General features: G+C 45.9%; 1 long non-coding RNA gene across 3 annotated transcripts in view; it reads right to left on the reverse strand.

The window, feature by feature from the left end:
• Positions 1–27,005, reverse strand: part of LOC141750247 (uncharacterized) — a 68,009-nt gene that overhangs the window by 10,496 nt on the left and 30,508 nt on the right. For all 3 annotated transcript variants that reach the window (XR_012589619.1, XR_012589621.1, XR_012589620.1), the window contains exons 3-6: positions 6,564–6,716; positions 5,178–5,919; positions 2,502–3,441; positions 1,684–1,882 (exon numbers count right to left, since the gene is read on the reverse strand). This is a non-coding gene — a long non-coding RNA (uncharacterized LOC141750247). The remainder of the gene's footprint in view (positions 1–1,683; positions 1,883–2,501; positions 3,442–5,177; positions 5,920–6,563; positions 6,717–27,005) is intronic.

The raw sequence follows: 27,005 nt of genomic DNA on the forward strand, positions 1-27,005 counted from the left end.
AAATCAATCCCGGGCCCATTGACATATTGCTTTACCTAACCAACCATACAACTTCGCTTTTCCCTGATAATTTCTCAATTAATTGCTTTTCAGCTCTCATTTGTTACAAGGTCAAGCTGTGACTGGGCTTGTACGTTCCCATCTCTGATAAACTCTCCTGGTCCCCTAATCAGCTACGACTGGGATTTTAGTTCCATTAACTTATTCATCATCTAGACATTTTCATCTTGGGGAGCTTGACTTTTGATTGTATCAGTAGTATCTTCAATTATTTAAGAGGACTTAAAATTCCCTTCTTACCTAAAAGGAAAATGCATTTTGAGCGCTGAAAATTGATCACGTTGGACCAGTGTCTTTTGGATGTTCGTATGTGCAGGCCCATGTTAAACAACTCACGCGTGCTGAGAGCACAAGGATCTGCTGCTGCTGAACATGTGTGTGCACGGGGCTGACTATATTAAGATGTCAGATATAGGGGAATGACAGTACGCTGATGACTAGTGGCTTACTAATGCTAAATCACGCCTGAGATTCTGTTCCATGATGTCAAACATTGATTCAGTTTCCGTGGGAAGGTATGCAAATGCCAGAGCCCCTCGATGAGATCTGAAACTGAAATTGCCAGCAAAAAAAAAAAAAAAAACCAACACGCTTGCCCTCTGCCAGCAATAAATCTTTTTAGAAAAATCTTGAAGCTAGCTGCACCAGGAGGGGGGCTGTATTTTGAAAATGCACCCCCTCCCCCAGACAGAACGCAGACAGGACCCTTCTTCAGCTTTGGTGCTTGCTGGGAGCCAAATCCCTCTCTTCTGCTGCAACCTTCTGTCTGAGCCTGTGCTTCATCCTTGCAGCAGCTGGTCCACTCCAAGGCAACAGCCCACTAGCGCTACTTACTACAAAATTAATCTTTTAAGAGGAGCAGCAGTCTGTGTTGCACAACGGAATGCCTCGCGTCCCAGCTCTTCTCAGTGCCCCTCTTCCCACCCTTCGCATCCAGGCAGAACTCCTCAGAGCCTGGAAACTTCTCCCAGTAGCAAAACTGGTGGCGAAAACTAACAAACCGGCATCAGCTGGGAAACGGTGCATTTCTGAACGGGGTGATGGGACCAAGGAGTCTGGAGGTCCCGACTTCCTTTTTCTCCCAGGCTCCGTAGAAGCCAGTTGACTGAAAACCACCCTCTGAGGACGGTGTCGGGGGACCCTTTTAGATCATCTGAGCGCTTCAGGCTCTGAAGAATATCCACAGAGAGGGGTCAAACTGTATTGACAGACTCTCCAGGAAGAGAAGCTAGTTTAATATTGTCAAGGCAAGACCTGCTGCATATTTAAAAGGAGCTTCTCCTTCCAGGAAGTGTGTGCTCAGGTCTCAGTTTCCTTTCTGCAAAACGCAGGTGATAGCTTTTAACGCTCATGATTTCATTGCAGACGGCCGAATTATGGATATTTCTTGCAGATCTTCCTGTGCTCACACTTTTGAGTGCAAATTTTCAGCGTTCGCTCAAAAAGAAAAGCCCACATTATCGCTGAGAAGGGCTTAAAAAAGACTAAAAGCGCAGAAAATTGAAAAAAAAAAAACCCTCAGCAATAGGCAGTGCGTTATGAGGAAGGGAAGCGCAACAACAGTATGAGCTCTGGAGTGTTGCATTGTTTGCTTTTCTCCCCAAACTGCAATAATTCACCCACCCCACTGGAAAAACTCTGTCCCTTTCGTGATGCAACGGCACGAAGGGCCGTTCCAAGGTCTCTGTCGCTGCCTGTAACTGATGTACCAGAAGGCACCAACACTTGGAGGATGTGAAGAAACGTACAGTTCTCTCTCCGCCTGTTGCTAGGATTCGCAGCTCTACCCCACCGCTTTCCGGGGCTTTGGTGCCTAGTTTGTCTGTAGGAAAAAAGAAGAGAACCTTGTTGCTTCCAGGCTCTCTGCATCAGGCTCAAGCAGCTGCAAAGCCAACCCTTACAATATTGCTACAGTCAGACATAAAATCTTAATGCGTGATAGTGCCTTGGATCTTACATTCTTCTGAAAAAGGTGAGTCCCCAGTAGTAAATGAAATATTAAACATTATTAAATATGAAACAGCTAAACCTGGATTCCATTAAAATGAATCTTTCATAGTTTTCCTGGGTTTTTGTGGTTTTTGGTTTTTTTTTTCCTTTCCCTTTTTTTCCCAGGGAGCCCAGTGATCTCATGAGCTTTTACGTGTCCTTTTAAAGACAGAGAAATCACAGGTAATTTAAGTCTGTTCCATTCAGATTTAGTTTAGCTGGAAAACAAATCAAGGCTGTGAAACTCTCGCATGGTCGCATCTATCTCACTGAACTATTCAGCAGCCTGTATCAAAGGCTCACCTAAAGACACTGCTGTAATGCCTGCTGACATGTGCCACCTATTTAGAAATCTTGTATCCAGTTACACACTCTACTTTCATTTAGAATGGCTTTAATCTTCCACCACGCGCCAAAAAAAAAAAGCCCTCTTTTCTTATTACATAGGATACCTTTAGAGCTGGTTTTGTTGCTCTCGCAGGTCTTCTGGGAGTTAAACTGCGACTAAAGTGAAGTTCCGATGCGTGAGCTGGCAACTGGGCGCCTGGAGGAATATCTGCTAGGAAAAACTTAGAATTTGTTAGAGCTGCCATGAGTCAACGGGATAAGCCATTACTCAATATTCTTGCTGTATTGTGTGACTCTAGCATTTCTGCCTCAAAATTCACAAATATTTGGGCATCTGCGCAGGCTGGCTGACTCTCTGGTGCCAGAACAAACGCAAAGGTGTATCGTTCTCGTTAGATGTACTTATGTCCTTGCATTCAGAACTTGAGCCTTCTCTTTTATTCGAATAGGACCGATAGATGTTTTTAAAAGAGGATGGTAAAAAGAGCTCTTGGCCTTGCTACGAGTGTCCCAGAGCCTGGCTCCCTGTGAGGGTGTCCCCTCATCCCAGGCTGTGGGGACCGCTGAAGAAAGCTGGGTCTGGTGGGAGGTGGCATCTCCAGCACAGGCCGTAATCCTTCACTCTTCAGGCTGCTGCATTACGGTCTCCAAAACATGCATGAATTCCTTTATCAATCTCCAGACGCGCTTTTGGACTGGAAGGCAATAACTACTAAGGAAGACAAGCTAAACCAGCAAAGAAGGTAGAAAGCCATTAATTTTTCATGCCTACTGTTCCATTTTGTGCAAAAAGCCTTCTACCTTCTTTTCCATTTCGCTTTCCTTAGGTCACTTCCGAGGCCCAGCAAAGCAGGAGATGTGAACAGACTCCCCACCGCAGGAGCTTGTGCTCATGACTCCACCGCTCCGATGGTACCCAGCTGGGCTTCACATCTCCCCCTCCAGGAGCTGAGCAAAATGGGGAGAAAAGAATCCCATTCTGCAGCAAAGTTGGAGAACCCACGCTCTTCACCGCTTCAGACTCTTGTAATATTTCACAAATTTCTAAAAAAAAAAAATCAAAAGAGCAAATTTTACAAGGTTATTTTCTGTGTTTAAACACCAGTGCTTTCTTTGTGGTGCGTTTCTACTTCAGCTGAGATGGCGAGAGCATCCCACCAGCAATGACCTTCTCGCAGCCTGACCAGAAGCATACGCTCTTGGTCTGCTTTTGTAAGGGCTCTTTCTGCCTAATTCTGGCCTGACACCCTTGGGATGCAGAGGAACAAATCCCAATTTTTTTATTTATTTATTTTAATGAACTGCCGTTGGCCAGCTCACGTTTTCACCACAAAGATTTCAAATTGCCTTAGAGCCACAGAAAACATGTTGCAAAGCAGTATGAAGCTTAGACATGAGCATGTCAAATAAGTGATCCACATGCGAGTAGATAGACGTGACATTTAGTGATCATCTTTCTTGGACAAAATGGGGCATTGCTGTCACTTTAAGTAAATCTCAGTCAAATTTCTGGCATTTTACCATAGGGGAAGCAGGAGGCATAACAGTAAATTTCGCTTTAAAAAAATTATAAAAGATCAACCTTGGAAAAAAAAAAATGGTTGCCACAATTTAAGGTGTAATACCTCATCCTAGCTTGGCCATCCGTTTACTTGCTGCTGATATCAATATGTCACCCCTAATGTTTACTGATGTTCGCTTTATAAATGACTTTTCCTAGCTGTCAGAATATCTGTCACCAGCGTCTCTTCCCCCTCTTTGCCTCTCGCCCCCTTTAATAAAGATTAATATCTTTGAGGTTAAGTAGAAAGATCAGATACTACGTAAATGACACCATAGGTCTGATATTAAAACAAGATGAACATGTAATTGCTGAGATTATGTGAGCAAATTGGGTAATTCCTAGCCTAAATGAACACAGTTGGCTTTTGCGAGGTCAGTTAATATAAGTGCACGTTCCAATGAACTGCACATTGCGCAGACATTTGGGCTTCTGGAGGCTGACCCATTGAAGAACTGTAGACGTTCAAGGCAAAAATTGGTGAGTTTAGATTCTACAGCTTCTTGGAAGTACTAATATGTTTCAAAGACATGCAGAATGGGGATTCTATAAAAATACGGCACATTGATTTTCCATATTTATAGTCCACCAGTGACTTTTATATTAAACGGTTTCAGTGTATGAGTCCAAACAAGATTTTTCAACCTGTCACTCCCGCACCTCAACCTCGTATATGAAATGCTACACGTGTTCCGTCTGCTTTGTGCGTCTTCCTTGACAAACACCTGGAGTAATGATTCCAGAATGAAAATTTAGCCGGCAATTTTATGGACGAAGCAGAAACCAGTTGTTTTGGTTTGGCGATGCTCGGAGTAGCGAGCAGGCATTTTGCTTTTAAATGGCAAGATGCGACTTGGAAGACGCAGTGGAACAGATGATGGACTCTTCACACAGGCCGTGCTCCAAGTGGCTCAAGCAAGGTTTGCCTAACCAAGAACTGCAGGATGAGGCCAAAACATAGAACCACACATGTGGACCAAAAACTACAAGATCAGACCAAAATCAGCTTCTGTAGAGGTTAAACTTTGACTTATGTTTCGGACCACCACCTTTGCTGTATACGTAGGATGGTCTTGTGGTTAAGAGTGGAAGATATGAGGCTCATAGTCCAATTTAGACAATGACCTGCAGACCTCCCAGCCAGGCTATGCTGATCATATCTAATAAAGGAACCAAACACCTCAAAAGGGACTTCAGCTCTACTTCCTGACCTACTAACCTGAAATCCTTTACTTTTTGGTGCTCCAACTTCAGATGTTGGAGCTCTTTGATACCTACAGCAACAACTCCATGTACCCTCAGAGTTACGGCAGTTTTAACATGGCTGAGCCACTCAATTTGTGGTTTGTACTTCTGCCCCGTTGGGAACTTGCACACGGAGGTTCTTCTACTCTCTTCCAGGCACCATCTGGTGGGATTTCACTGAACGTGGTGGACACCAGGCACAGGACGCTGGGGATCCAGGTCCTGCCACGGCCTGGGATGACCCAGACCCACCTCCCTGCACGTGGCAGCGTCTTCTTCTCTAGGCTGGCAGGTATTTTGGACATGTGCATGTGTATGTGTGGTGGTGACCTGGCTCCTCTCCATCCTGCCCATCCCTGGAAACGGAGAAAAACCTAAGGATCAGGAACGGAGCACGTAAAGGGTCGTGGCTTTGATGAAGACACTTCTTTAGGAGTGGAGCATTTGGTTCTGTTTGGTGCTTTATCCAGAGGCAGTTGGACATAAGTTTTTAGATTTAAGCCTTAAACTCTTGGTAAAATCTTCCTCCCAATGTCAAAGTTGACATCCCCATCGGTGCCTCCTCTCTTGAGCTTCGCCGGGTTGTGGAGACCAACTCAGTGACATCTGCAGCTCCCTGGCTCCGCAGGGATGGGGCTGCTGGAGACGCAGATCTCACACAAAGGGCACCGACCGTGCTCCTCAGCATCGCGCAAAACCTTCCAAATATTGGCAAGCTGCAAAAAAAAAAAAACAGTAGGTACAAAAAGCCAATCCCTGAAGTGAGAATTTCGTACGTAATTTCTTTCCAGTGCACCAGCAAAACTATTGTGCTCAGAAGATGACTCTGAAACTGCCTTTTGTTGTATTTTGTATAAAGTAAGATTTTATATCTGCAATAACCACCAGGTGATTTTTATTTCTAGGAACTAGATTATTCTACAATAAAAGAAAAGACTCTCCGATCGGTATTTTAGCAATCATATCATGAAGAAAAACCACATCTAAAAATTCTAGGAATATTATAATATGTCCTAGAATCAACTTAGTTTTGATTCACACTGAATGATATTTGCACTATTTCACCGTACGGCACTGGTTTTCCTCTGCAAACAATTGTTCCTTTCAACTATAACTAACTTGATTCTTCATGTAGCAGGATCTGAGACGAGGAAACCACAAAGAAACGTTACACTGCAGACTGCAGCAAGCAGAGGTCTCTCTAGCGAAGGCATTATTTTACAAAATGATGGATGTGCATATTTATTTGCTCTGTGACTTCCATGTCAGGTTTGTCATATTTCCTCAAATTACTAGTTAAACCAAGGTTTTGTGTTTTGTTTTGTTTTTGTTTCTGCTGAAGCCTGCAGGCTCAACATACCTTGTAAAAATCAAGCTGTAATTTATCTGCTCCATAGATCATGTGTAACAATAATCACTCTGGAGCCTGTGCTGGGTTCTGATGTCTGGCTTTGTTGGAGGAGATGTATGAAGTGAACAAAAAGCTTCCTGATTTTCATACTCTGTAATAAACCTGAAATATGGAGAGAAGTGAAACACATATTTAAATTAAACCGTGGAATCATGACAAAGAAGGAGCACAGAGAAATACACGCGCGCCCAGACACATACGATGCAACGACACTATTATTTCTCTTACCAGATGGACCTCTGCAAGTCACGTGTACCATACGTCGCATACATATAGCGATCGAACCGGCAAAACCATTTTTACCCTGATCTTGGACTCATCACAATGGTGCATACGCTAACTTGCATTTTGCAGGGACAAAACCCTTTGCTAACATAAAAATGTGTGTCCCCCCCGCCCCCCAAAATGGGTTAATGTTCACAGGCGCTACCCGCCATAAATAAGTGATAGTTCACACTAAATTCACCGCTCAGTGTTAATGCTCGTTTCACATACATATGGGTAATTTTGGAAAGGCCACGAACAAACTTCAGAATTTTTTGTAGAGATTTGCAAAAAACAAAAAAAACAAAAAAAAAAGGCTAAAATTCTTAGAGGAAAAATCTAATTATACAAATGGAAAAAAGGGGTAGAAAAACTCGTGGGAGTTTGTTGTGGCTTAAATTCCCCCCTACGCCCACACCCAGGAAATGGGACTCAGTAATTGAAATATTTCAGATGGCCCTGGGTGGGCAGCTCCTCCCCCAGCCGAATGGCCTTCGGCACGGCGCGGCTCTCCCCACTTTGACTACTGCAATACAAGAAGAGGACGTGATTCATCCTGCAGATGTTAGAAAAGCACCTCCCCAGCTGGAGACGCGGAGCAGGCGCGGGACATCGCGCAAAGGTGCTTGGCAGGGCCACGCGAGCCCTTCGTCACCGCAGGGGTTATTGAGCGCTGAGGTGCTGTCGCCACCGGGGCCCCAAGGAAGCCGAGCGCCGGGTAGAGATCTCTGGGCCGCTGGCCAGAGGAACGGAGAGCTGTGGTGAGGCCCGAGCATTAAAAACAGAACGTTATTTTAAAATTGATTAATTCTCTACAACACACTTGGTGGGAGAGAGGCAGCCCGGCTGTGGCGGTGGGAGGGGGACCTCCTCCGCTTCCCAGCCACAGCGATGCCTGGGACTGTGCGGGTAAAACACGGCTTGGGGGGCACCTGGGGTCCCTTTAGTCCACAGCCCGAGCTACAGGGCAAATCTGATTCCGCCTCTACCTCCCCAAAGCCTCTCCTGCCTTTTTTTTGTAATAACCCCCCCTAAATTGCAGTGGTGGCATCATTAAGAGATCCAACAGAAGCCTGGAAGAAGAGATTAGCACATACCAGAGTGACAGGGCTGCTCGGAAGGGGAAAAAATAGACAACATCAGTGCAATGTACCATTAAAAGTATGGAGTGACAGATGACAGTTGGTCTGTGATGGGGTGATTCAGCTAAACGGTAAACAGAAGGGCGAATTCTGATCTCGCTTATGCCAACATAAACCTTGGGTTGCAGAGGAGCTGCTTCGCGTCTCTAGTACCGGAGTCGAGCCCATAAAAGCTGTGACTCAGCCAGATAATCTCTGACAACTGTTAGCGCCGTGGTAAATATGGCAACGTGGCAGGCTGGAAAAGCGACTAAAAAAAGTTTCACTTCCACACTTCCAAAACAAAATGTTTCAGGGCTTTTTTTTCCCCTCAAAACAACATTGAAAATCTTGAGAGCAATAATAGAGGTGGTTAAGAAATGTCTAGGTAAAACGCATATTTTTTTTTTTCAGGTTGGATCAAATATTTTGATTAAGGCCGAGTTCATGAGGCTGCTGAGCCAATGAGTTGAAAAGACCGTTATTCCCATGACTCCAGCCTCTCTGGGCTGGATCTGATGGATACTCTACAGAAACATTAGTGGCGACGGGATGGACAGCCACGAACTCACGTCTGCATGAGATGGACGAAGAAAGGTTTTTAAAAGGAAATATTTGCTCAGAAAATCTTTAGCGTTTCACTTCGCTTCAGAGAAAGGATCCTGTGCAAACCCTATGTTACCCGCTTTGTGTGGGCAGGGGTGCACGCACCAACATGGGACCTAACGAACGGCAAATTAGAGCCGGAGTCTTACTGAAGCCAAAGCTCCCCCGTCCTGCCTGTGGAGCCTTCCTCGCCAGAAAGCCGCCTGCTCCCTCATTTCAGGTCTGAAGCTCCACGGGGTGGATGGGGCTCGTCCCTTCTCCCGGGCTGCCCGAGACCCCTCGTCCCTTTGCCCATCGGCACCACCCGGCACCACGCCGTTTGCATTCCGCGGATCACAACCTAACACAGCACCGGGATGTGAACGTATGCCGCATTGCTTTGGTCATTAAAAGAACAAACTCCCTTTTTTTCTCTCCGTGGTTTGACTTTGTGAGATGTCGTTTTTTTTACTTCAGTCCACACAGCGCCTGGTTTCACTCGCGAGCTACTGCGGTATCTGCAGAACTAAAAATAAGCCATTTCTGGTGGAAAATGTCACGTTTTTTCACATTTTAGCGGGTCCGAAAGGCAGCTCTGCACAGAGCTGGGAAGATCCGAAGTTTGCTTCTGATGTGCATGCCAAAGTTGGGATGCCCACCTGGGAACCATCCTCCCTGGTGGGAAAGGCGGAGAGAAGGGGCTGTCCCATGGGCAGCGGTGGAAGGGGGACAGTGGAACCCACCCCCGTCACCTTCCCAGCCTTTAGGAAATTTAGGATCACTCAGGGTAATTTCAAGATGCGGGGAAAGATTTTTGTGTTAAGCAGAATGAGTTTCTCATGTGAGCCCGACTCGAGGTGGCAGTGAAAATGGGTCTGGGAGCTAAAGCCATGCAGAAGTATTCACCTTATAGGAAAGCCACCGAAGAAATATATGGATTGTGGAATTACTCTTCGCTGAGATGGGAATTCAGATCGTATTCCTTTTATTACGTTTTATTCCTTGTGTCATTACAGCGTACACAAGCAGATTATTCCCCAGCTACAGAAACAGTTGTAGTGAGACGCCGCAGTTGAAAAGAACAAAACAGGCAACAGTTCAACATTCTCAGCTAAGATAATTATGTTAATATTAATGGATATTAATTTCTGTTTATTTTACAAATATTGTATTAGGAAACTAGCTTTCAAATTCACACCTCACCAAATGCTTTTCAACAATGATTTGTTTCATTAATTTTATCAGCTGCATTCCTTATTTTTTTATAGCACGTTCTTTGCTGAGAGACATTAATCCGTGATAGAGCATCCTAAAAAGTCTGCGCGGAGGAACCGAGCTAATAAATGCTGGTGTACAAGCTACCCACCGCTGTCAATTTTCAATTTGCAATGTAGTTGGGGCAAATAGTAATTTTCTGGTTTGTTTTTTTTTTATTTTAAAGAAGTCTTGAAAAATTTCTGTGCATGTTTTCTCACTGTTTTAACACATGCACGAGCCCTCAACATTCGAACGTCAAATTATGTGTGAATCGGGTTAGGTAATAAACCCTCTAATATTATTTTTAGAATATCTATAAAAATAACTAACACATTTTAAAGCCAACGTCTTAGTCAAATATACAGTGCAGAATTAGTTTTTGGCTGAATTAGGTATCCACTGTTTCTGAGTTTATCGCTAATAAATACAAAATGCTAATGGAAAGTGTACAGGAAGATATTCTGCAGACGCTAAGTTGACCTGATGCGCTAAATGCAAAAAAGCTTGTGCCACGTGTTTGGATGGTTAAAAAAAAACAAAGTGTGTTAATGCTTCCCCCTGAATGAAAGAGAGAACAGTACACGTTGTTACTTAAAATGTTTTCTTTAAAATCTCAGGTTTGGAAAATGCCGCGGCCTTCTCTATAACGGCAAGAGCAGAGAGGGGTCGCTGACGCTAAATTTCATTTCTGACTTTGATCCGGATTCATTCTTAACTGCTATCACTGCTCTTTTCTGGAGGATATTCTGCTCCTGAGTGTTGCAATTTTACCCTCGCGTCCCTTGACCCATGGCAGGGGACATGGGTGGGCAACTGGGATGAGGGACCAGCAACTGGTGCCCTCCGGTGCCGCCAGCTCCAGTTGAGTCACGTCTGGCACATATATTATTCTGTAACACTTGGGTGCCAGTGGGCTTTATGTGCCATAATCAGACGGCTGAATATGCCGTTACACCTCCCAGATGACGAACTCTTCCCCACCAGGAGCGTGCAGAGCCGAGGTGGTGATGGAGGTCTGCAGAACCTTCTTCCAGCTCAGGGCAAGCCCCGGGCGAGGGGTTTCCAGGCTGAAATGAGCACCCGAAGCAGAACACCAAGCTGCTTCTGCTCTGCCCTCCCCCGGCGATTTGCTCTGAACGCTCCACTAGATGCTGAATTCCTCTGCTAAAAACTGGAGATGGAGCTAAAATTCAGGTCTTGTGATCAAAGCTCCTTCTACTGTGCTGACTCTGGTGCCCAGCGGGTGCCGCCGGCTGTGAATCAGCCTGGGAATGTCCAGAGGGAAACATCACAATAAAAAATGGGTGCAATTACATTCCCCCCCCTCCTCCCAGGCTGGGGGGCCAAATTTCTTTGTCCCTTCAAACGCAACTCAAAACCAATGAAGTCGATGATAGAAAAAACAGAAAAAAGTTGACTAGACCCTGCCTCACCCCTTGACTTGCTTCAACCAGGCAATGCCGTTGCGTGAACCCACGACACACCTCAGTTTACCTCCCTGTCCTTCCCCAGAGTAGGCAGAGATTCCTATTTTTCGTATTTCTTTCCCCAGACCTTGGCCAGGCGAATAGAGGTCAAATACGTCGAGCTGGGTCTAAACCACAAGGGAAAAAACTGAGCTGCATTTCAACCTTTTCCTCGAGCGGAGTGACAATATAATTCGTGTTTATATTCCTGCCTTTGCCACCGTCCTGCTGTTTGACCTTGGGGAAGTCACTTCATCTTTTTTGGACCTTCATTTCTCCTCCAGCTCGTTTCTTTTGTGTTTAGACTAATATGGGGCAAAACCAGACGAATATCTATGGGGCAAAACGTGGCGCATGGTTTGTACTTGCGTTGCTATTACACAGTGCATCCATCTCTTGGGCTTCAGGTCTCACCCAAGCAGAAGTTAAGGAAAATATCAGCACAAATTCCAAGCTATGGGATAAATGTGAAGCAACGTAGTGTCTCCACACATGCCGTGTGTTTTCAGTATTCCTCGCATGTTTAAGATGACTCAGAAGAATTTGTTCCCGACCACCCGAATTAGCAGGCAGCCTCTTCCGTGCCCACCAGCTCTGCCACGCAGCAGGGACAGCAAAACGCTCGCTCCGTGCGGAGCTGTGATTGAATTCGTTCACATCAGACCGGGAGCTGAGCAAACTTGAAATGCCTTCATTTGAGTGAAGCTCCCATTTTTATGGAGATGTTTGGCTGCCTTCAGATCTAATTTCGGGATCCAAACACTCCAATTTCCCCATAAGAATGTGTTCAAACATCGCTTGACTGCTATTCTTCTCCCTTGCCGCAGAGCTGGGAAGTCATCACGTCTGATGAGGATTCATTATAAAGTTGACAATTTGCCCCTTCCCTTCACAAAAACTCGGCAGAGCTTTGTTCCTTTCAGCCCACACCGGCTCTCATCCGGAGCCTTCCCCACTGCTCTTAAGAAACCCAAAATATCTGAACTGCAGGATTAAACCCATCCTCGCCCCCTCCAAACAAACAAACGGATAACAAAAGAGGGAAGAAATTATCTCTACAGTAGGGTGATGAACGTAAAGAGCTTATATGTTAATCATTAGCGGAAAAAAACCATCCCAACTGCTCACACTGCCCTCAAGTCAGATGGGAGGAAATGGAGAGATAAAGGCAGAATACAGACATCGGGAAAAGAAGAGAGGCAAGAGCAAGAAATACACGGTATTATTTGTCGGCTGCGCCTGAGCGCTGTCAGAGCCCCGTCCAGACCCGTTAACTCAATTATTCAACTGTTAAACTCCCGCTAATGCCTGCAGTGAGTCCCTGGGCTCCCGCGCGGCCGCACACCCCGGGGTGGCGGCAACCCACCTGCGGGTCCCCTCGGCCATGCGCGGGGACGCCGCCGGCAGGGAGGGAGGGAGGGGGCACAGACCAAGCCTCTCTTGAAACCCCTCACCTCCTTCACACCCATCACTTAGTCAGACATCCATTTCTCCCCACGATGACTATTTGCAAAATAAAGGCCATTTTTATTTTTTTTTTTTTAAAATTCTTATTTTTGGGTAACTCCTGGTCTGGAAGGAGTTAAAGTGATTATCTCCTCGGATGTCCACAGCAGCACCACGTCCCCGCTGTGCTCCATCAGAGCTGCCGGGGCAGTGTCAGCGATGCCTTCGCCGCCGCGCATCGCGGCTCCGCGCAGTGCCCAACTGCTGGAGTTTGCTAATTTGTGTGTTTTCACTCGAGGCCTGCTGATTCAATCATTTTAAAGATGCCCATTTCTTCCAAGCCAGGGATTTTATGACTCTAAGGATTAGAAGCTGTTATCCCAACAAACCCTGGAGCTCTATATATTCTGATTTTATGGTAAGCTTCACTAATAAACTGTTTAAAACATATGCTAATTGTGTTTATTGTATTCTTTAATTATCATATGTATCATTAAAGATGTACTATCCCGTTTGGAATCCTAATACCTAATGCCCTCCTTTTTTTTTTTTTTTTGTACCGTTGCACAGTACTGCATTACTTTAAAAAAAAGAAAAGAGAGGAAATAGAGATATATATATTTTAACAAGGAAGGCTATTTTCAATTTTCATTGTTTATTTAAAAGTGGAGTCTTTGAATTTAATTTGAAATCTCTCTCCTGAAGAAAGGCAGGCAGGGAATGACATAACAAAACATGGCATTCTGTCTCTATGCATTTTATTCCTTAATTTATTTTTTAAATATGCCTCCCTATAGTCTATTATGCTTAGTTTTCTGTTTTCAGACCGCTCAAAATGATAATTTGTGCAGCCGAGATGGGTTACAAAAGATCAGAATAATTGTCCCCTCATTTTTGTTATAGCTCATTATTCTTATCATACGTACACACACTCATATACGCGCTCCAGCACGTGCATAATAAATAAGTGTATTATGTATATGTACACACACCCATGTATACGTATGTCTATTCTCACCTATTCTTGTGCCAATTTTTTCCCAATTAATTAAGAGTTGTTTTTCCAAAAAAAGCGACACCAGTCGTCCTAGCCACGTGAGCAATTTTCACTATTTTGAAGACTGAGCTTGATCCCGAATGCGGTTTTCTCCTGCCCCTTTAAAACGAGGGTTCCCCTTGCATAATAAAATTCTCATTTTTAGCACTCACAACCTACTCCCCTCCTCTGACCTGCTCCCAACAGCCGAAATGACGTCTCCCAGCCCCGGTCGCTATTGACTGCAATGGCTTGCCCCGATTCCTCTGATTACTGTTTTCATATGGTTTATTTGGTTTTTTCTTTCTTTTTTATTTTTTTTTCCCACCCGGGAAAATGAATCGGCGTTAACATCGGGGCATTTTGCTCACTGCTCAAAACCAGAACAGCAACAACAAATAATCGCAAGCGTTTTTCAGCTGCGCAAGTGAAGGAAAAGGGATGCGGGGAGGAAGACGCATGTGCAGTGAGATTGGTCCTCGGTCATCAATATTGCAGATGAGAATAATAAATATGTGCAGACACACGCCAGCAAAATGTGGGCACGCACTTTTATCACAGGCTCCTTCTTCGTTGCCGCTGGGTCGTGCACGCTCATGTGCTCCAGCCTAGATCTCTACAGTTCTTTTTTCCCCCCGCATTTGAGGGACATCCTGGGAAAAACATAAATATCCCAACGGAGTTCTGTTTTGATGCAAAAGAGTGAAACTACTGGGCTGCTGCGCTGCCGGCTTAGCGGGGAACTTGCTCTCAGGACTTTATCAGCCTCTTTTTTTTTTTATTTTAGTTGGTGAAAAATGTTTCCTTTAGGTACCAGATGCTAATGACACATCATGAATGAAACCGCTTCTGCAAATTGAATAATGTCATTTGCATTCACTCATTCAAAATAACATTGAAAAGTGGCAATGCAGCTCTGTGTTAAAGTTAAAAATCCTGTTTCCAGGCAAAAGAGAGTGTCTGCTTGGGTATCCAAGCCATGATAAAACAATGGGATTTGGACACTCACAGAGGTTTTTAATATACATGTTAAACAAGTGTATCATCGGGTCAAAAATAATTTTTAAAAGCATATAATTTCGGTTCCTAAATAATGGCAACTAACAGCCTACAGCATCCTCACCATGTAATACAGAAGTTAATGTCGGGTCAGGTTCTCTTTGTAGGGGTGCTGGCTGGATTCACAATAAGCCGCCTGCACGTGAGTTGTGCCTTTTCCCTCGCTGGGATTCCCCCAGAATGTCATTAATTGCTTATTTTGCCCTTTTGGAGATTTAGCCCCCGTGCGCCTGTTGGTTTGCCAGCCCAGCCGCAGGTGTGCGCCAACCTGCAGGAAGAAATAGTGGATTATATGGTGTCAAAATAAACCTATCGCGATTAGAGGCATCTCAGCCCCGCGCAGACCAAGGCTGATTTTCCCCCGGTGTCTGGGGGTTTAATATTTCACGGGTGCTGGTGAAACTGGGGGACACTGGGGAGCTCACGTCTCGCACAGCCCGGCCATCGCAGGGCTGCCCTCCCCGCAGCCGCGGGAAATGATCGTTTTTCACAGCCCCAAACAAATTAAAGCATCGCCCTCTCTCCCTAGTATATTAATGGATTTTATGCTACTTTTTAAATTACGCTGTTTTCAAACACAAACGCATTTGAATGTCAGACTCTAGTACCCAAATATAAATGTCAAGACCTCTGTACATCTCTGGCATGTAGGAACTAATTTAATCATCTCAGTGAAGCGATTTCAGTTCAGACAATCACTTTGTTCGAGTGGAAGGGTTATGAAGAGAGCGCATGGTCGCGGGAGAGCGCTTACACACTATTTAGGGCCACGCTTCTTTATAAAAAGAAAAGCAAGGAGGGCGCTTGTTCACGAGTGCAAATTCCCAGCCCTTGCCCAGCTGATGGAACCTGGGGTAATCGTTACCTCAGGCTCAGAAAAAGGATGCGTGGCACCAAGGAATATTAAATTTTCATTTACTGGGTAAAAAAATGGGGGGAAAAGTGATGGGAAAGGATTTTTTTCTTTTTTTCTCCTGCAATTGGAGAAAAAAAAGGACAATCTTGTGAAATCCAGGCCGCCTGGTCACCGCGCTGCTCGGCGCCTGCCGGGGTGATCGCGCCGGCTGCAAACACAGATACAGCCACGGCGGGAACAAAACCAGTTGCAGTTTCGCATATGGGCTGTGGGCTCCGGCTTCTAAAATTCCGCCGAGACGGTTTCGTTCCTCCTTTTCACGTGCTGCATTTAAAAAAAGGCAAAGGCAGCGCAGGCAGTATTTCTTCCAAGGGACAACTGCTGAACAGGACCAGCAGAAGGAGATAATTCTCTATGTGGGCCAGCTACCCACAGCACTCATCTTAACTCAACCATAACCCATGTCTTCAATCTGTCTTAGGAAGGGAAGTTTCTCCTAAATTTCTGGGGGAATTTGGACCGGTTCCAGGCCTCTGCTGTGCAAAAACTCTCATTGGGGTCATCAGCAGGAGCCCAACGATTGCACGGGGAAGACCAAGCACCACCACACCTCCTTTCTGGGGTTTCTGGAGGGTGAGGGAGGCTCACGGTGAGCCAACATCCTCGGAGCAAGATGAGAAAGAGCAAAGAAGAGGGTGGATGAGAGCCTGGAGGCTGGGCATGGGATCATGGGGGTGTCCCCAGGGATGGCTGGGGACAGCAGATTTAATAGATGAAGGACAAGGATCGATCCAACCAGTCCACACGGGCAGGGAATGTTTGACACTGTCCTTCCCTTGAGCGTGCCATCGCCTCCCAAACTGCAGCCCGGCACAGGTTCCCATGGGAGCTGATCCAGTTCCCGACGAAGTCGCTGGGAATAAGCACGGATTCGGTGCTGATCGCATTCGCCTGTCTGGAATTTAAAACTTTCAGCCCAAATTTTGCCTTCACAACTCGCAGGATTAAAAAGTTAGAACTAAAGTAATATTGCTGCTGTTTCAAGCGCTCCCAAACGAAACAAACTAAAAGAATAATCAGAAGTGCAATCCATTTTGGAGAGCTTTGGTGGAAGAGGCTTAATTTGCTGGATTACTTGTTACAATTAGATGCAGTATAGATGATATCAAATTATATTAATAGCGCTAACATTTTGTAAGTGTTAGTATGAAAACTGCCCAGCCTTGATAATGAAAACACGCAGAAGCGAGCTTTGTAAAACAATCAAAAATCAATCCGACGTGTCAAGCTGAACATATCAATGAGACAGTTTGCAGTCAGAGGGTTTTCTTGTGAAGTGCTGTCAACAGTCAACGCTACACTTGTCTGATCCATCCAGCTCCGCTAAGTGGAAAGATTTCAGATTTCTCTTTTTTTTTAATTTCTTTTTCTTTTTTTTTTTTTTTTTTAACCCAATAGAAGAGAAAGGAAAAACAGGAAAATGTAAGCGACGGTAATTCATCTCAAGTAGCCTGAAGGACAATTAGTAACAAAGGCTAGCAGTGGTAAGCCTGCTCTTTGGTGTGGTTGGGAGATCCGGGGCTGTAATTATTGAGCCATCCTGCTGAATAGCACAATCAATGCTTGACGGCTGCGTGGCAGCGCGCCGGTGCGAGGGCTTGAGCTCTTGTGTAAATGAAACGTCAGGCTGGGGGAAAAGGGGGCCGTCGTGTTTACCCGCGCTTTGATTAGCTTTTAACGAACAATGAATTTTCAATCCACGCAAGACATTTTAATGGTGTTGTCGGGATCTTTCTTAAGAGGAGGTGCGGGCGATAGAGAGGGAAGGAGGAAGGCGCTGGTGAGGAGGATGAACTTCCCCTACGCTGTGCAGATGCCAGGGACCGATGTGTGCGCATCCAGCCCCTCTCCACAGGCTCTTCCCGGCCGGAGCACGGTCCTCAGCGCTGGCAGAGCCACCCGGGATCAGAGCCATGGGACCACAGCGCAGTCCTGCCAGGCTTCATGACTGGCTGGGCAGGTGACATGTTTTTGCACCCGACTACACGTTTTTCTGCCCAAAGGTCCTCAAGCCTCCCCCGTCTCGCTCCCTCGAGCACGGCTCTGCCTGGTTTGTAACCTCAGGGTTTGCCCCTCTCCCTCTTCCATCGTATTTTCATCCTTTTCCCCCATCTCTCAAAAAAATAAGCTTCTCCCCTGCAGCATCACGCTCAAGCTTGTCAGCCTTCGCTTGAACTCCTGCCTGACTTCTCACGGACACATCTCTATTCCTGTCATGTCTTACTTCCTTCTTTCACAGCAGAAATATTTATCAAACTCTTCTTCAAACCTGCCGGCAGCTTCATTTCTCCCTTCCGTTTTCCCAGCACTGCTCCTAATATTGCAAAATCATCCCTTCCTCCGTGTGCCGAATGAACACTCAAGCTCCAGCCGAGGATGTTCTGGGAGAGTCTGGTGAGCGCGTGTCCAGAGATTAGGGACTCTACCCCATTTTTGTTGTTATTCAAAGGTATTCCCTAATCCCGTTTTCTCACCGGTTGCAGATATCCCGCACTCGGACACTGTCACTAAGTAGGGAGGGGACCGGTCAGCCCAGAGCTGTGTTTCCAGCTGCGTTTCCAGCAAACCCGTACTGCCTACGTGCACACTAAAACGGACTTTTGGCCTGTGCCGACCGGAATGCTCATCCCTCCAGGAAAGGAGGAATATCAAGGTAAATAAATACCTGTGGAATACACACTACTTGGTGCTTATTTCTATTGCGGGGGTATCGAACCGCCCCGGCGAATGAAGCATCCCTGGCTGTGCTAAGTCTCGAGAAGACAAGTGATAACAGGAATATCCAAATATTTTGGGAATGCGTTTGCTTTCTTCACTCCGGCCTCATTCAGACACACCTGTTCAGCGTTAATCCCCCCCAATGAGATTATGCACGTCCTACCCAGACCCTGCCGACGCCGTAGCTGGTGGGTGAGATGCCCGACTCCCACCACCCAGCTCCGACGAAGAGTTCAGTCCCAGATTTCTTCCTCCAGCCCCAGCACAGTGAAGCTGGACATCTGGAAGCTGCTCGGGGCGGGCACCGATGCCTTCCCCGTAAATCACCACAACGCACCTCCTCGATGGAAGGCAAGCTCTGCAGATGTAATTGATTAGTAACTATCAGCTAATTACAGGGTAATCACAGGATTATTTTTGCTTTGCAAACTGAATAGTTGTCACGAGATTGAATAATTGTGCGGGGCAATTTTATACGCAGGCACATACTAATGCTGAGTCAAACCAGATAATCTAAAGGCTGAGTACAGCAGGTAGGATTATTTTATTCCTAATACTGTGTAAGTCCACGGTGCACATCATTGCTTATAGAGAATGATTGGATCCTCCACGATGCTCTAAAGTAGAACTGAAAGATAAGAAATTGCTCTGCCAGCACTACCAGAATAAAATGCAAACCCCGAAACCTTTGGCAAGGCAGCGTCTCTGCAACTCTGCCAGCCCAAAGGCCAAATGTGATGTTCCCGCCCTGCGGAGGAAGGAGGAGGGTCTGGGCTGCTCCTCTCCAGGAGGGGACGTGGGGGCAGGGACACGGCGCAGGAGCGGGCGCTGGTTCCCCCGGGAACTCCTTTGCCTGCAGCCCACGTAGCGTCGCAGGGACGCGGTGGCACCCGCAATCAAGAGCGAGCGCTTCGCTCTCCTCCCAAAGCCCGGTCACAAAACGTAGAGACGGTGGTTGGAATAATTTGTCCCTTCCCAGCTTATTAAAATTTTGGTGTTGGCAGAGGAGTCAATCAAATCCCAGCAATGCAACCCAAATATTTTCACAGATGGATTGGACATTGTACCAGTGAGCAATTTGAAGAAATGATTTTCTCTGCTGGCAGTTTGATTTGAAAGGCACTCTAGCGTCTGAATGTCTCTTTCCTAGAGAAGACGATTAAACATTTCAAACCATTTTCAATGCCACTGATTCAGATTATTCAAATATTGAAGAGATGGGGCTAAAGCTGGCAGAGATCATGTTCTCTTCGGGCTCTCAGTATTGTGGCATCGAACCTGGGGGACAAATGCTCCACAGAAAAGGCCTGTATTTCCTAAGTTTAATGGAAATACCGATGCTTTCCCTCCCAAGGAATCCTAAATTCCATAAAGTTTCCTGAATCTCAGAATTCCTGCAAAAAGCACTGGAACTACTAAAACAGGACTGACTGGAGAAAAAAACCCCACACTTCAGTGATTTAGAAAAAATAATATAAAAACCCAACATACGCCTGAATTAAAAAAAAAAAAAAGGCTTGTATTAATTTAAATTTGGCATTAGAAGACACATTTCTATATGAGCCAAGAGTAGCAGAACGTACGTGGGGTTATTTTTAATTTTTTATCCGGGAAAAGTTAATACATGAAACAAATGCCATAAGCACATCGTGAATGTGCGGGAGGGTGGTTCAGAGCCTCAGCCGATGTAACTGAGCCTCCGTCGTTTGTTGCAATGGAGATACAGGGATTTACCCCAGCTCAGCCCGTGGAAACACTGTTGATGGCACTGGGCACTGACTGGGAAGGAAGGAAGCCAAGCAGGGAGGCTTCGTCTCTTTGTATATCTTCAGGAAATAACAAAGGCAATGTAAGTAGAATATACCTGTAAGGCCAGGCTGCTACCAGGGGTTTGGGTACAAGAAAAACAACTCAAGCTTCACTCTTATATCGTAACGTCCTCAGAGGCTGACACCAGAGGCTCAGCCCAGGGCCCCAAATCAACTCAAAAATGTTTCTGTGCAGGAAAAAATCTCTCGGAATGAGTTACGCTGGTTTTAGATGGAGCCGTACGTTCTCACAGCCTGATTTGAAGATAAAACCAAGGAAAAAGCCCTGTTTCTTTCCCAGCAGAAATATTTTTGCTCCCAGAAGATAATCTATCGGTAATGTTGCATTTGAAATTAATAGCGAGGGAGACGGAAAGCTCATGCACACTCACTGATCTGACTTTGGAAGACCAGAGACACTTCTCAACCATGTTCCAAATGCCCCCTGCTACCCCCACGCCCCAAATTCCAGTGTGCACCAGCTGAATTTTCCTTAGCTTCCAGGTGTAGATTTTTCTAGCTGGAAAATATATGTATCATGCAAAGGCTTTTTTTTAGTATCTCTGGATTTGAAAATCTCAGTGGTTAAACTAAGAACTGCATTGGAAGTAGAAAGGAAAGGTTGAAAGCTCTAAGTGAGGGGAAAAAAAAAAAAGAAAAATCAGGGTCACCTGGTTACAGTCAGACAAAAGCCACATTTCAAAAAATGTACCCTGTAATTTAGTCAAAATGGAAAGGACAGGAAAAAGGTCAATATTGTTTTAAATGAGACTAACAGCTTCCTTTATGTAATGGGTGAACTCCAGTGTGTTTCCGGATGATTGGCAATTTAGCTGCTCGGGGGGAAAAAAAAAAGGTTAAACTTATCAGCACACAAAAGTGCCAGCAATTTATTTCTGTCACTTTCCTACAAATTAACCTATTTTAAGGCATTCTGAACCTCATCAGCAAGCCCAGGTGTGGTCGGGAATGAGGGTCACCACCAGGTCCACGTGCACGGAGGGGATGTGACAGCAGCCCTGGGAGGCGGCAGCCACGCAAAGGAGCTCTTGGGGCGGAAGATGAGTTCGATGAGGAGAGGGCTTATATTTACAAAAAAGAAAATAAATATTCAATTCTTTCCTAAATGAGTAAGTTTTGGCCAGCCCAAACACTAATGCGGACCCCAAGGTCTGATGGTCTGCATCTACCTGCGAGCTGGGAAGGTGTAAGGGATGGATGCCCCAGGGGTCTGAGCTTGCATAGTTCTGCTACATCAAAAATATTTAAGGACCTGGATCTTGCCCTGAACCACCCCTAGCTTCCAAACACAAAGAATATGGACAAGGAGAGAAAAGCGTGTCTCTAACCCTGTCCTCTCACACACCTTTGCTCAGGTAGTTCAGAAACCTTGTCATACACATGCACAGATTTGGGTTTCTTAGGCTGTAGTGCCCAGAGGCAGCACAGAGAAAACACCCTCTCCTGCAGCCATGGCATCTGTCTGCTCTGCTGTCTGTCTGCCTGTCTGTGGTGTTGAACGCGTCTTTATAGCTTTATGGACAAACATAAGGTTGGAGTCCCATCAGCAGTGACAGTCAAGCAGAAGGGTGGCACACAGCTTCAGTACGTGCCCAGGCAGGGAGGTTTCCCCATCGTCTTATTTTTTTACGGAGCAATTATTGATCAATCCCCATTGATTTTTCCTATGAGCTTGGCTTGGCTTTAAGCCACATCCTTCACTGGTGGGGTGTCTTGGTGGAAGGATGAAGTGGAACTGAGGAGGAGATGGAAGAGAGATTGTCAGCAGCAGGGGTTGGGAAAGGCTCCTGGCATCACAGCTGCGTGGAAATGGCCTGGGAAGGCTGGAGAACTGGTAGGAACCACAGAATCACAGAATGGTTTGGGCTTGGAAGGGACCTTGAAGATCATCGAGCTCCAGCCCCCCTGCCCTGGGCAGGGACACCTCCCACCAGACCAGGTTGCTCCAAGCCCCGTCCAGCCTGGCCTTGAACAGGGATGGGGCAGCCACAGCTTCTCTGGGCAACCTGGGCCAGGGGCTCACCCCCCTCACACTAAAGAGTTTCTTCCTGATGTCTAGTCTAAATCTCCCCTCTTTCAGTTCAAAACCATTACCCCTCATCCTACAGCTCCCCTCCCTGATCCAGAGTCCCTCCCCAGCTTTCCTGGAGCCCCTTTAGGGAGTGGAAGGGGCTGGAAGGTCTCCCTGGAGCCTTCTCTTCTCCAGGCTGAACCCCCCCAGCTCTCCCAGCCTGTCCCCACAGCAGAGGGGCTCCAGCCCTCCCAGCATCTCCAGGGCCTCCTCTGGCCCCGCTCCAACAGCTCCATGTCCTTCTTATGTGGGATGGAGCTAGGGAGGGGGATGAGTGGGAGAGCATGTTCAAACCCACCTTCAAGACCCCCTGAAAGGCACAGTTCCCCACAGGGGGGAAGGAAAAAACCAGAGCAGAAAAGTAACATTTTTTTCCATCAGCTTATATGAGAGACATGGGCGTCTACGAGAGACACCGGCTTAAACGAGACCTTTAGCATTAACATTTTCAAACAACAGTTGGTCTTTCCTTTCCATGCTAATTACAGCCTTTCTGAAAGACCAGGGCAGGGCCTCCTGTCACCCCGTGTGTACGGGGCTGGGCAAGGCTCTCTCGCACGGCACTCTGCAATTCCGACAGAAAATAGCATAATTAATTTAAACATAATAGCTACAATTTTCAAGAGGACCAACATGAAAGGCTAGCGAATTGAGCCTCCCGTACCATTTGTGGCCTGCAGTTTCCACGGTCTAGATGCTGAGGAGTGTGGTAGAACCGATCTCCATGGCGAGGTGCTCAGCTCTCGGAAAATCGGGTATTTTTACCTGGTGCTGCCTCTGGAAGGGAACATTAATGGCTTTGATCTAAATCACTCAGTCTCCCAGCTGATAGCGCTTTTAATGAAAACAGTGGTTTTCCCTTTAAAATACGCCTCGTAGATAGCAGCATCTTTCAATACCTGGATATTTTTTAGTGTCAATATTAAATACAAGGATGCTTGACTGGCTGCTCTATACCGTAACAAAGCTCTTAACGATTCTTCCAGGTACATCCACAGGTGAATCTGCCAGTGAGTTAATCAGCAAAAGATGCTTGACACAGTGATATTTTGATCTTTGGGATTTCCGTGAACACTTATGGGCCCTTTTTTCCTTCTCTGACCACTTAAAACATCACCATCAATAGGTCTCCTTCATACCCAGATTACTCTACAACTAAATACTGCCCGATAGCAAAATACTGACCTCAAATTAACAGCAAAGACCACTGTAAAACTTACAGGAGTGTGATCTGAATTCAGACCATTAAAATATTTCCACTACTTCTGCTTGATCCTTAATGCTTGTTTTCTTGAATACCTGCTTTCACCTGCTATGGACACCACGACCTCTGCCACCGCCTCTTGAGATATAACACTTACCCTCGTGATTACTCCCATAGATGATCAAGAAAAAACTGAAAATACTAGCTTTTTGCAAGTGGTGGTGGGAACCCTTAAAATTTATCTTTTCGATCTAATTAATACAGCTTAATTACCTTTGAATAAAAGTGGTAGTCATAATAAGAGTAAAATATGGCGCAAGCAGCATCAGGAGGAATAGACTGTAGATTTCCAGCAAAGTTTTCAGGATCAGGTAAAGTGCCTGGTCTAGGTAGCTAGAAAAGACCACCTTAGGAAGAAAATTAGGAAGGCTGAATTTTTCATTTAGTCTTTTTTCCCCTCTGGTATGAGATAGTCAGGCGGCAGCTCACGTTAGCAAAACATTAACTTCCAGAGGCCTTTAATAACGGCCTTCAGTGATCCTAGAAATGCTAAGAGGGCCAATTTTGCAGTCTAGGGTATTTGAATCAGTAGCTTTTCATATTGCGGTTGAGGCATAAATAGCCATTGTATCTGCTGAAATTATTTTGATCAACTTATGTATTCACCAAGTGGTGTCACTACCACCGTTCTCGCCATCGCAGTGCTGGAGGAGCTAAGATTCGAGGAACTTGACAGGATAATTAAGTATGAAAGCAGACTGGATTTAGCAGGACCCCAGTGAGTCAACAATCCTGATTGTTTCATCATCTCGGCTTTGTGCTGTTCATATCTTATCAGATTAGATAACAATCTGGTATAGCTATGAGTTGAATTACCATGTTGAACTGCACAGTTAGACCACATGAAAAACATCAATACACATTTAAATAATCCCATTTTCAAACTCAGATAAGAAATGGCCAGCCTCTACAAATCAAAGGCATATCCTCAGGCTAAAATAAAGAGTGGTCTGATTACCTATTCAGTTATATCAAAGTGCAACAATCAGATGCTATTGCCAATATAACGCAAAGGCTCTTATAGCGGAGCAGTAACACGACTGCCTCGTGACAGCAACCTTCAGAGCTAAAATTCACGGGTGGAGATTTTCAAAGGTGAGGAAAGGATTTAGCCAGGTAGCTCCCACGGAAATTAATGCTTTCAGTGTCTCAGAGCCTCCTCCTCCTCCTTCGCTTTCCTCCTTGCACAGGGCTCTTGTTCTCAGCCTCTGGTGCAGAAGCTCAGAGGGTCTCCAGGCAGCAGGTCCCCCCTTTTCTGACCTCTCCATCACCATCCCTGGACACAGTCTCCGTTACCAGCCCAGGGACACAGGACCTCTTGTTCCTCCTGCCTTGTCTTCCCAAAATGACCTACACTCTCCCAGAAGTCCTGTTTTCCACTGGAGACTCCCCAGTCTCTCCCCAGTGCCATCTGCAGATGCTGGTGGTGGCCGGGCCATGGTACCTGTAGGAGCTTTTCCTGCAGCATCTCTGGGGAAGGGGTGGTAGGTGACAGGCTTGAAGGATCTGCCCAACCTGTGAGGACACACAGGTGCTCTCACATCCCAGGCAGCGTGTGAGGAGCCGTGGAGACCTCCCGGTGGAGACCTCCTGCTCTTCCCTTTCCTTCCCTTCTTGCCTATAACAATATGAGAACTGCTAATAGTTTCTACTTGCATGAAGGTAAATTTTCCCAAGTTGCCCTGTCTTTAAAAGGCTCTCATTAAAAGGGTTGCTCTTTCTCTTTTTTTCCTTATTGTCTCCATCAAAAACTTAAAACACAAAGCTCCATCGCTTTGATCTCATGATCTCATATTTCCTATTCTCAGTAATGCCGCGGCACACGTAATGTCTTCTCTTTAAAAGGGGATGGAGGACTTGAAGGGCCATGCTGTTCCATCAGATTCACACGGCTGGGAAATGTATTAATGGAAATTAAATTATTTCTGATTTTTCCTGGGTTGCGAAGAGAATCAAGCCTGGAGAATTTAAGTTTGAGATGAATGTGTGGCCCTCCTAATTACAGTCACAGTTTCTACCACCCTGCCAGATCCAGACACTGCATGAAAGCTGGGCGAAATTCTGCACGAAGAACCCTATTGTTGAGAATTAATATTGAACTAAATAAAAATGAAATGGGAATCAATTTTGTTTAAGTACTACCAATCGTTCCCCTTCCTTCCTTCTCCTTTCCCCGCCCCTCCCACGTTATCCTCTGATCTTTTATGCAGCTATTTGCAAACTAACCGTTAGTTGTCAGTCTCCAGCCACACACCGCCGAGCCGGCAGCCGGAGGATCCCGCGGCCGTTCGGGAGCGACCCGGCTCCCGTGCAGCCACCGGTGTGTTCGCAGGAGCGTGGAGAGCCCACGTGAGGACACGCTTGACCCACCCGAGCAGGGAACCACTGTCATAAAGCAAGGATGCCTTGGAAATAACCGAGTAAGCATCCCAAACCTGAGCCCCTCTCTTCCCGCTCCGCTTCCAGCCCAAAAGCAGCCGGCTGATGCGCAATATGGGCGAGAGGATGAGCTGATTTCCAGCCGTGGCACCGAAACCTGTCCCCACATTGCCAGGGTGGAGGGAACGGCACATGCCGAAGCAGCGTCGTTCCGGGGGAGGCTTTTGCACTTTAGTTTTCATCAGGGGAAAGCGGAAAGGGTTGGGGGAGGACAGGGGCATGAGCTATTTTTTTCACACATTTGGCCAATTATTTTTAAAGTTTCCTTTGCTGAAAATGCTTTTCGCTCATGACATTCCAAGAGAAAACTGTGAACGAGCACATATTTCCCATAAACATTCATATTTCAGTAAAATAGCCCATTGCTCTTTATGTCTTTGTCTAAACTGGAGAACTCTCAGCTGGGTTTGCTGGGAAGCTCTTTGGTGGCAGATTAGGTCCCGCAGCAAAGAATATCCGCAAAATTCCAGAGTAAATGGAAGCTGGCTTGGCAATGGGCATCATCCTCATGCTGAAATGGCCAGTCTACAAGGTGTAAGCTGGGATGGGGATAAATGTGGGCTGTGGATTCTCTGGGCACTCGTCTTGAAAAAGAGCTTGCTGTAGAGTAATAGGAAAGGGAAGTGTCGGGGTGAAAATACCTTTGGTTTGCTGACGCTGGAAGAAGATGTGTGAATAAACCATAGCTTGATCTGTTAAGCTGTTATCTGTTCATGGCTTATCTACCCTTCAGGGCATGGTTCATCTGACCACGAATGGTCAGAGAACAATTTCCCTCAAGGGGCACAGTATAAGCTTCGAGAATAATTGATTTTTTGAATGGTGGCCAAATTGCAGGGTTGTGTGCATCTGTACTTCCCTTTGGGTCAAACGAGCGCATTGTTCAATCCAGAACCAAACGCCTGATTCCTAAACCTTCC

This window comes from Larus michahellis, chromosome 12, assembly GCF_964199755.1.
Source record: "Larus michahellis chromosome 12, bLarMic1.1, whole genome shotgun sequence".
Classification (NCBI taxonomy): Eukaryota; Metazoa; Chordata; class Aves; order Charadriiformes; family Laridae; genus Larus; species Larus michahellis.